Source organism: Brassica oleracea, chromosome C4 (assembly GCF_000695525.1).
Source record: "Brassica oleracea var. oleracea cultivar TO1000 chromosome C4, BOL, whole genome shotgun sequence".
NCBI lineage: Eukaryota > Viridiplantae > Streptophyta > Magnoliopsida > Brassicales > Brassicaceae > Brassica > Brassica oleracea.
The window spans coordinates 47,481,684-47,493,685 of NC_027751.1; the positions used below are offsets into that span (position 1 = coordinate 47,481,684).

General features: G+C 38.0%; 1 pseudogene; it reads left to right on the forward strand.

Moving 5' to 3' along the window:
- Positions 1-1,287: 1,287 nt before the first annotated feature.
- Positions 1,288-6,131, forward strand: LOC106336981 (annotated as a pseudogene).
- Positions 6,132-12,002: the final 5,871 nt, after the last annotated feature.

The following is a 12,002-nucleotide window of genomic DNA, read 5'->3' on the forward strand; positions in this document are numbered from 1 at the left end:
CAATCACTTTCACATCTTCATCTTTCTTTACAACCTACATAAAAGCAATTATTAAATGTTTCAGAAAAAAAACCAAAAGAAAGGCGTGGTTTTTACTAATCCATACAAAGATTCAAGTTCCAATAAGGTTATTGATAAGACCAAAACTAAGGACACGTAAACAGGACAAAGAACAGTTTCAGGTCTTCCATAGCCTTAAGCATATCAACTTTTTTCTCCCTTCTTTTGTGAGTTGTGAATTTCAATATACACAAAGAACTCAGTGAGCAAGACAATCATAAAGATCAATGCTTAATGTGTGGCAACCTTTTGCTCTCTTCCTTACTTGTACTTCCAAGACATCAGATTCAAGATTTTCAAACCGAGAAGAAGAATTTAATCTCTATATTTTTGAGCTCCGTCGCCAAATCAATAACAGAATCTCACTGTCAATGCAGTTATGAACTCAAGCGGAGGAACATAGCAAACCTGGGAATCAAGCAGCAACATATCGACTCCCATGAGTTCGCCACCGCGTCGGATGTTCCTGGCCTCCCAATAACAGAGCAACCGCACTTGAACGGTGGAAGAGCATTAGCCATACTGAAAATAAAATAACTGGTTTCGGAATACGAAAGGAGGAGATGATTCTCATAGCATGAAAGCATACCTTTTTACAGTCGAAATTTCACCGCCTTTCATGAGTTAAGATCGCATTCAAGAGAGATCATGGGTATGTATTTAAGAAAGAGTTGAAGAGGGGTAATCTGTAACCGGTATCACTGCGGATTGATAAGGAAGAAGATGAAACGCTCGCTCTTGGAACACAGGTTAAGCCTCGATCTCCAATGGCGGAGAAGTACGGTTCAACCCTAATTGCAAAACGACAGTTAATATGCGTTTAAACTTAGACATACTGGATTCGGGCTGGAACAATTTTGAGAATATAAGGCCCATAAAAACGAAGCCCATAAGCCGACCAAAATTAATGAAACGCTGCGGATCAGTGTACATGACACGTGTCGAGCCGTCCGAAGCCGACTTTCTGACCTGGCGTCCGACGTGTCACAGCCTGGAGAGAAACAACATTTTTATATATATATAGATAGATAGATAGATGTGTGCACAACCATAATGAGAACAAGGATTTTAAGAAGAGAAAATGCAAAACCCCCTCTGCCCACGGCTAAATTGATAATAGGCCGAATATGAGGCCTGTTAGTACGCTCTTAAATACTAAAGCCCATTAATAAACCAAAATACCGAATCCGAAGCTCACCCAAAAGCATAATGAAAGATTTCTTTCTAAATTTCTTCAGAATAGACTCTTCAAAATCTCTTTCATCTGATCTATCGTTTCATTCATGATCGATTTACTCAGAGCTCCAGGTGAATAACTATTCACTGGTATCTTTCCAATCCCTAATTTCTTTATTCTCTTCTTCTTAATTATGAATTCCATCACTTCTATGTTCAATTCCACGAATCGCTAAAGTCGTGTTAAAGTAATTTAATTCTTGATTTCTCTGTATGTGCAGCGGAAATGCTTCATCTTAAAAGATACGGATCTTGAAAGATTCTGATTTGTTTGGGCTTTATTCAGGTTAGCTTACTTTTTTATCAAACAATAGAAATTGTGAGTAGAATCGTTCTGAATTGAGATTGGCTCACTTTTTAACTACTCAATAGCTCGATCTCGGGCTGAAGCTATGGCGCAGAGCAATTGGGAAGCTGATAAGATGTAAGTGTATTTGAGTTTAAAAGTGAGAACATTTTCAATCACCCATATTTATAGTTTTTATTTTTTGGTTCACTATGTAGGCTTGATGTTTACATATATGATTATCTGGTGAAGAAGAAACTGCACAACACTGCCAAGTCTTTTATGACTGAAGGCAAAGTCTCTCCTGATCCTGTTGGTAAGTAATTATCTATTTGCTGAAGTTTATGTTTTGTCAGAGTTTTTTTTTTTTGTCCTGTTGGTTCTTGAATGTATTTTTTTTATTGTTTATCCGAGTTTAAGCCGTTTTTGTTTCATTGGGAACGGCGCTTTAAGCTATGTGATTATTCCGATGTAGCAATTGATGCGCCTGGAGGGTTTCTTTTTGAGTGGTGGTCTGTGTTCTGGGACATCTTCATTGCGAGGACTAATGAGAAACATTCCGAGGCTGCTTCGGCTTATATCGAGGTTGGCTATCTACCACTCTGGGAGATATGTTTTTATTTTCAGTTTGTTAGGTGACAGGTGGCTTTGTGAATTTAGGCACAACAAGGTAAAGCGAAGGAGCAGCAACTTCAAATGCAGCAAATGCAGATGCTTCGCCATGCTCAGATGCAGCGTGGGAACCCTAATCATCCTTCTCTAGGGGCTCCAATGAATGGTATTGGTTCTGAAGCGATCCTTGGGCAGGCAAATGCCAGTCAAGTCGCTGCTAAAATGTACGAGGAACGTATGAAGCAGCCAAATCAGATGAACACTGAGACATCCCAACCACATATGGATGCAAGGATGGCTCTTCTTAAATCAGGAGCGAACCATCATGGGTATAAATTGTCGCAGCTTCGTTTTTGCAGCCATATTTCCGGTCCTCACACGGTTAGACACTTTATTTTTTCTGTCTTAAAACAGTCAAATGGTCCAGGGAAATCATCAAGGAGGTGTTTCAGCAGCATTGCAGCAACTTCAATCACGAAGTCAGCAGGCCCCTGTAATTAACTTACTTGATGACTCTCCAAATCTTCTTATAGAAAAGTATCCAATCAAATTTTTTGGGTGTGCATCTAAATCATTTGAACTTGCAGGAAATCAAAATTGAATCTAATCTCGGTGCATCTCCAAGACAACTGCCGGTGGATCCGTCTACAGTTTATGGCCAGGGAATTCTGCAATCAAAGCCTGGGATGGGGAATGCGTAGTATACACTCGCCATGGAAATTAATTGACATTGGACTCCAAAACTAACATATTCGTCCCTATTTTGTTCTGAAGGATTAAACCCTGGAGTAGGTGCTCTTCCTTTAAAGGGATGACCATGAACTGTAAGTCACTGGGATTCTTTTGCAGGGTTTATCTGTTTGTCATTTTAAGCCCAGTTTTTTTTTTTCATAAAGATTTTTTTGATAAATGTTACAGGGCATTGATACAATCCGACCAGGTTTAGGCCCTCAAGTTCAGAAAGCTTTCCTTCAAAATCAAAGTCAATTTCAGCTCTCACCACAGCAGCAACAACAACAGATCCTGGCTCAGGTTCAAGGGCAAGGAAATTTGAACCAAGGAAATATGACTAACCTATATGGCGAGATGGACCCTCGAAGATTTACAGGATTACGTAGAGGGAACCTGAATTCGAAAGATGGCCAGCAAAATGCCAATGATGGATCCATAGGTTCTCCTATGCAGTCAAGTTCTTCGAAAGTAAGACTTCTTCTCAAATCAGGAAAAGTTCCCCCTATGTGTTCGTTAGGTGGTGAAATTGATCAATAAGTCTGTCTTTGTATGCATTTTTCGATTAATTCTAGTGTATGATGTCATGCAACTTGTCATTTGAAAAGCTTGTTAGGTAATGTGGTTCTGTTATCCTAATGTAGATCTATCTAGGGAACACAACTTGGTTCCTAACCACACGCTCCCCTCTATTGAGAATTTTTTGTGCACGTCTTTCTGATTTTCCCTTTTTCCGTTGCTATTTGTTGGTCTGTAGCATATCAATATGCCACCAGTACAACAATCTTCCTCACAGCAACAAGATCCATTACTATCTCAGCAATCACAGCAGGTACATTTATGTGGATCATGTGGTTTCGTTCAAATTAGTATATTCTTCAGTGTGTAAGATGACTGAGCCACACAACTTCATTCTCGTGTCATTGATAGAACAACCGCAAAAGAAAAGGACCTTCTTCTTCTGGTCCTGCTAACAGTACAGGGACAGGAAACACGGTCGGCCCATCCAACTCACAGCCGTCAACTCCGTCAAGGCATACCCCTGTCGATGGAGTTGCTATAGCTGGTAACATGCAGCATGTGAATAATATGCCAAAAGGGCCAATGCTGTATGGTTCTGATGGAATCAGTGGTCTGGCATCGTCAGCAAACCAACTGGTATGTTTCTTAATTTCCACAGAAGAATGCTAATAACAAACTAGCTGTGTTCCAGTAATAAGAATCTTAGCGGCTTTAGTATTTTCTCGCATAGCCAATGGAGCCGTGTGGATATTCAACTTCCTTATGACAAGGATTAATAGCTGCAGGATGACATGGAACCGTTTGGAGATGTGGGAGCCCTAGAAGATAATGTAGAATCGTTTTTTTTCCCAAGATGATGGAGATGGAGGAAGCATATTTAGCACCCTAAAGCGGAACCCTTCTGAGCATGCAGAAACCTCAAAGGGTATTCTCTCGCCCCCGTCAGACTTATCATGCTGCTAGTAAACCAGATATAGTAAACATGATTTTTTCATTTTTATCAGTGTTTAGTTTCAGCGAGGTTAGTTCTATAAGAAGAAGTGCTAGTAAGGTCATCTGCTGTAGTTTCTCATCTGATGGGAAGTTGCTGGCTAGCGCTGGACATGATAAGAAGGTACATACATTTTGCTTATAGGTATGTCAGATCTTGTTTGTAAAGAAGATGATGTGTTTTTGTCAGTAGGTTTTTATCTGGAACATGGAAACACTACATACTGAGAGCACTCCGGAAGAACATGGTCATATCATCACAGATGTTCGCTTCAGACCTAATACAACTCAACTGGCTACGTCATCGTTCGACAAAGCTATCAAAATCTGGGATGCTTTGATGTATAGTAATTCGTCTCTTTTAGTTGCAGCCATTTTTTTGTCTTCTGTTGCGACTTACTACTACTACCAATTTTGCTGTGCAGCCTGGTTACTTCCGACGAACCATTTCTGGTCATACTGCACCTGTAATGTCCCTTGATTTTCACCCCCAATAAAACCGAGATTTTCTGCTCTTGTGATGGCAACAATGATATTCGCTTCTGGAACATCAACGCTTCTAATTACATTCGTGCTTCAAAGGCAAGCTCCTGTACTCTCGTATGGGCTTCTCCAATAAATGAACTATTGTTTTCTGATTGAATTTTGTAAGAACAGGGTGCTAGCACGCAAGTACGGTTCCAGCCAATAAGTGGAAAGTTTCTTGCTGCAGCTTCGGATAATACTGTTTCACTTGTGGATGTTGAAAAAGACATACGGGTCCACTTGTTCAAGGTAAAGCGGGAGATTTTTTACGCCACATAAGACTTCGTTTTCTATTTTACGCCTTATGCATCTTTCAAGTCCAATGTGTTTTTTTTTTTGTATGACAAAATCCAATGCTTAGATGTCAAAATACCTATGCAGGAGTGAGCTTATGTCTCATGGCTTGATTTTCTAATTTTTGTTCTGTCAGGGACATTCATCAAATGTGAATTCTGTTTGTTGGAACACAAGCGGGGAGTTGTTAGCTTCTGTTAGTGAAAACTCTATTAAACTATGGTCTCCGAGCTCAGGGGATTGCATCCACGATCTCAGTTTTAGTGGAAACAAGTTCCACTCTTGCGTTTTTCACCCTTGCTATCCCAATCTCTTGGTCCATTGGTGGCTACCAGGTATTAGCTTAGTTACAATTTATTCAGCTTAGAACGAATCTATGTTTACCATTTTATGTCTGGCTCTAATGTTGCGTGATGTGATGATTTTCTTGTTAAGAGTTGCTTTTAACTTTTGGTAAACGAAACTGTTGCAGTCACTGGAGCTGTGGAATACAAAGGAGAACAAATGTATGACAATACCGGCTCATGAGTGTGTGATCTCTGCCTTAGCTCAGTCACCTTCGACGGGAATGATGGCGTCTGCAAGTCATGACAAATCCGTGAAGATTTGGAAGTAGAAATTTTTACGTTCTTCAAGAAAAAAACTTAAAAAAGAAAAGCAGAGCTCAGGACTATTTTTGAGTCTAATTCTTTGTTTAGTGTTCACATCAATAAGTTGTTTAATGGGTTTGTTTGCATCAAAAAAAGCAAAGAGACTTATGATAAAGTTACAATCTTTGTTGTATGATCCTACTCTCTTTGGGCTTTCTCTTTGTTTTCTTGTTGTTGTTGTGATCTAGTGTTTAAAAGTGATTCAGAGAGATGTGTCCTATATTCAATCAACTAAACCCCTTTTGTTCCAAGGCCTTTACACAAAAATGTAAACATACACATGTAACTCTTTTTTGTACAGCGGATTCTATTTCTATCTATCTTATCTGGATTTATGTTAGACTACATCATCTTCAACCGCCTTAAATCCACTTTTGATTGGTTTTACTTGCATTTGGGATTCGAAATCCGAACTCCATGATGTAGAAACATTAATGAGCCTTCAGCTAAACCACTTAGACTAAAGAACAGCTAAACCACTTGGACTAAAGAACTTCCAGACATACGCACTTACTCCACAGACGTTGTAAACATACTTGTTCCACACACATTGTAACTACACCAACTATGTTATAACTTTGAAATTAGCATTAATGATGAATGGGCTCTCAGTTTTGCAAGCTTGGTAGGCTTTAGTTGTTAATTTAGAGATCCACTATTGTCATCCCCTCGCACCTAAAAGAGTTCGACTCCTTCCGCTTGAAAGTGGGTTTGACAGGAGAAAATTAAAAGACAAATTTAATTCTTTTTGAACGTGTCTAAATATTGAGTGTACGTTTTCTTACATCCTATTGGGATTTGAACCGTGACGTTAATATGATATATTTAAATGTAAATATTAAAAAAGTAAACGCACATGCGAAAAGAAAAACAATATTTTGTGTTTACAAGTTATAATATAATAGTTGTACAACATAAATGAATAAACATTTTGTAGAATATTTATAAAACGCTGAAAACTAATATTATTAGATTATTAATATTTTGATTCTTTAAATATAGATTTAACATAAAAAAAAACTGAAATTAATTTTTTTTCCCTCGAAAATCCATATATTCATGAAACTTTTAGTCATCAGATACAACTTTTTTAACCAACAACTCCTAAATCCGCTATCTCTCAAGTCCTCTGTTTAACAAAAACCGAGAGTAGCAAAATACAACAAGATAGCCACTAACCTCAAGTAACTCCAAAAAATTAGAGACCACGACTTTCATTTACAAAAAGCTCAAAAAGCAAACGCGGGTGACCACTAGCCACATAAGATTGCCATAGGTTTTGCTTGATAACGCTCTGTGCAACGAAAGTTGCACCTCTGTTCTGATCTCTAGGCACCACCTTCCATCTAGACTCCATTATAACTCGAGCTTGCAAATTAATTTCATCAACTTGAGCAAGAAACGCACCAAACAAAGGTTGCAGAGATGGTCATTCAGCTTTATCATCTGCTACAAGATTGATGGGCATTAAAACAGATTATAATTTGGCTGAAGACTGTGTGGATGCGATTGCTGATTTTGTAAAAGGTATTTTACCCGAGGATAATGTAGCTCCTGGTTCATACTACGAGGTTTAGAAACTCGTAGCTGGTCTTGGTTTATCGTATCAGGTAATAGATGTATGCAGCGACAACTGCATGATTTATTAGAGGGCGGATGAACAACGTGTTACATGCAAATTTTGTGGAAAGCCTCGTTATAAAGATACAATTGGAAGAGTTCCAGTGCCATATAAAAGGATGTGGTATTTTCCTTTGACGGAAAGGTTGCAGAGGTTGTATCTGTCTGAACGCACAGCGCAACCAATGAGATGGCATGCGGAGCACTCAACAGATGGTGAGATCAGACATCCTTCAGATGCAAAAGCGTGGAAGCATTTCCAATCAAAGTATCCCGACTTTGCGTATGAGAGAAGAAATGTCTACCTTGGATTATGTACTGATGGTTTCAGTCCGTTTGGCAAGAGTGGAAGACAGTATTCTCTATGGCCCGTCATTCTTACACCATACAACCTCCCTCCAAACTTGTGCTTGCGACGAGAGTTTTTGTTTCTCTCGATTCTCGTTCCCGGACCAGAGCATCCTAAGAGATCACTTGATGTGTTTCTTCAGCCACTAATATATGAGTTGCAACAACTATGGGCTCAAGGTGCTGAAACATACGATGTTTCGTGTAAAGAAAACTTTCAAATGCTGGCAGTACTAATGTGGACAATAAGTGATTTTCCAGCATATGGTATGTTGTCTGGATGGACAACGCATGGAAGGCTATCATGTCCATATTTTCAAGATAACACTGATGCTTTCCAACTAAAGCACGGAAGGAAAACGTGTTGGTTTGACTGTCACAGGAGATTCCTACCACCTGATCATCCATATCGTAGGAGTAGGAATTTGTTTACGAAGAACAAGAGGGTGTTTGACAGTCCACCTCCGGAAATTTGTGGGAAAGATTTGAAGATACAACTAAGAGATTTTGGTGCAGAAAGGACGCCAGACGTCGGTGGACATGAGCGTTTTCCGGTAGATGCTGTTGGAGAACTACATAACTGGCACAAAAAAAGTATTTTCTGGGATCTGCCATACTGGGAGGATCATCTGCTAAGGCATAATTTAGATGTCATGCATATTGAGAAGAACTTTTTTGACAATCTCATGAACACGATCCTTAATGTTCAAGGTAAAACAAAGGATAATTTGAAGTCAAGACTGGATTTAGTCGATATATGTGCTCGTTCAGAACTTCATGTTGATGAGAATGGTAGGGCTCCTTTTCCCATATACCGACTTGATGCAGCGGGAAAAGATGCGTTCTTTGATTGGATTTCAAACGATGTGGAATTTCCAGACGGTTACGCATCAAATTTGCGTAACTGTATCGACAGAAAGGAAGTAAAGTTTTCTGGCTTGAAAAGCCACGATTGCCATGTAATGATGCAGCGCCTCCTTCCGTTCGCCTTCAAGGAACTATTAGCACGAAATGTTCATGAAGCAATTGCAGGGATAAGTGGTTTCTTCCGCGATTTATGCACGAGATCAGTGACTCTTGAAGGTATTGAAAATTTGAAGACTAACATAGCCGTGATTCAGTGCAACCTTGAGAAGATATTTCCTCCCTCATTTTTTGATGTTATGGAGCATCTTGTTATTCACCTGGCAAGAGAATTGGAACTTGGTGGTCCTGTGCAGTATAGATGGATGTATCTGTATGAGCGGTATATGTTCCATTTGAAGAAGATGGTGAAAAATTTAAGTAGGGTGGAAGGTTCTATAGTCGCACAGATGATCAATGAAGAAACTTCAAACTTTGCCGAGTACTACTTTCCAGCAGAAGTTCAGACCAAAAACAGAAGACCTGCTCGGCATGATGATAGAGGCGAATGGGCAGCATATCATGTTACGGTTCCAGACATTTTCACAGATGTTGGACGACTTAGCGGAAAACCAAAGGACCGTCGACTTACTGAGCAGGAGCGCAGTCATTTGCAAACATATTTGCTCACCAACTGCGAAGACGTTCTTCAATATGAGAGGTAAATAAATGAGCTTACAAATTTTTATTTTAACAAGTTGAAATTTAAATCTTAATTAATTACATTATTGTCATCATATACAGGATTTTCATGGCAGAAAAGCGGTTCGAGTATAGATACGCCACAGAGGACGAACTAGAAGAAATGAAGCAGAGAGAATTTACTGGATGGATGTTTACTTATGTGAGTGCTTTAAACAAATTAAAATATATTTTATCACATATTTATACTAATTCACATTTATTGATATAACATATATATATGTGCTATTAATAGGTGTCTGCTGGTTTGGCCAGAGGTGAAACATTTGACGATTGGATACGTGAGATGGTCGTTGGACCAAACTTTGTTGTGAAGTCATATCCGAGATTTTGTACTCGAGGATATGCATTCACAACTCAGAAGAGGAGACGTTCGAGTACGACTTATGATGCTGGCGTTTGTTCTGCATCAGGAGATGATGTATACTACGGACACATACATGAGATTTTGGAAATCAAGTATTTGGGCATGGTTGGATTGCGCTGTACTGTTTTCTATTGTGATTGGCACGACAACACTCCAGATCGAGGTGTGAGAACAGATGCATTTGGTGTTACATCAGTAAATTCGAGGCGAAAGCTGCAATATTATGATCCTTTCATTCTTGCTTCTCAGGCCGATCAGGTAATTAAATGTTAATTATTCAGAATGATTCATCATCATGTATATTAATTTATAATTTTACTAATAATTTTTTAAATATTACAGGTTTGTTATATCAAGTACCCCCGGGTAAGGAACAGAGATGATCCATGGGTTACTGTTACAAGACTCAACCCGAGAGGCCGAGTTCAGGGAAGTTCTGAGCTGGAAGACCCACTACAATCAAGCACATCTGGCAACTTAAGTGCAACAGAAGACTTAGCTGGAGTTGGCCTTGTAGTCGATTTAACCAACTTCGGAGAGGAAGCCGTCGTTCACGTAGAGGATGAACCAGTGATTGGAGAGTTTCACCAATATCCAGATTCAGATTCATCTGGTGATGATGACTCGGAAACAGACTAGCATCGAATTTTTTTTTAATAGAAATACCGAGGAAATTCCAAGGGAAGATAGGTTTTCCTCGGAATTTCCTCGGAATAGACCTTGTCGATTTAGGGATTTGATTATACAGTCTTTTTCCTCAGAATTTCCTCGGAATATTCCGACGGAAGTCCGAGGAAGATAAGGGTTTCCTCGGGGTTTTTAACCGAAAACAACGTTTTGCGGATTGAATAACACGTATATAACCTTCATTAAGTGTCTTAACCAGATTATGAAGTCAAACTTTGGTGTTTTACCCAATAACAAACACTTTCACGATTGCATGAATGAAAACCACACAACATAAGAGAAACACTTATACACTTTAATAAACGGTAAAAGGAATAGTAACAATTATTTTTGAAATTTTGTTATTTCATGGTTTATGATCATCTATGCAAAGAATCCTCAATGGTATGCATTACAAATGTATAAGAAATGAAATACGGCAAAAAAATCGATGTTTTGAAACCCCAAACCCTTTTTCCTTGGAATTTCCTCGGAATATTCCGACGGAATTCCGAGGAAGATAAGGATTTCCTCGGAATTCTCCCGGAATATTCCGAGGAAATTCCGAGGAACTAGGGATTTTTCACCGGGTAAACCAAGCCGCCAAATATTTCGCGAAAATTGAATTAATGATTTCTGAGGAAATTCCGACGGAAATATTTAACTAGTCCGAGGAAATTCCGACGGACATTTTCCGTCGGACGCCTCCATTTATTAGGTCGAACCAGATCTTCTTCCCCATTTCTCTCATCCTCTTTCCGCCGAACGCCGAAGCTCTCTCGCGATTTCCGGCGAACACTCTCTTCTCTCTCACGATTTCCGCCCTAATCCTCCTCAATTTCAGTCACCAATCATGTATGAACCCTATCCCACTCTCTTAGGTTAGATTTGTTAGGTTTTTAAGTAGATTTGATGATTTTGGAATGATATTTATAGATTTTTGTTAGGGTGAATGGTAGGATTGTGTAAAATCGAGTTTCATTATGGTATTCACTTGATTTGGAATTTTTTTTTTGTTTTTATTAATTTTGTGGTTATAAAAATCTAATCGATAATTATGTATATATAATATGAAAATGTTTTTTGTATATAAAATCTATTGTTTGCATTATAAAATCATTTATATATTTACTAAACATTTTTAATATCTATAAAACTTTTTTTGTGATTAAAAACTATTATTTGGGATTTTTTTTTAAAAAAAATATATATATATATTATAAATTTCTATAATTATTTAACATTTTTAATATTATTAAAACTATTTTTTGTAATTATTAAACTATTTTTTATTTATTAAAACTATTTTTTGTAATTATTAAACATTTTTCATATTTTAAAAACTATTTTTGTAATTATTAAACTAGTTTTTATTTATTAAAACTATTTTTTGTAATTATTAAACATTTTTCATATTTTAAAAACTATTTTTGTAATTATTAAACTAGTTTTTATTTATTAAAACTATTTTTTGTAATTATTAAACTTTTTC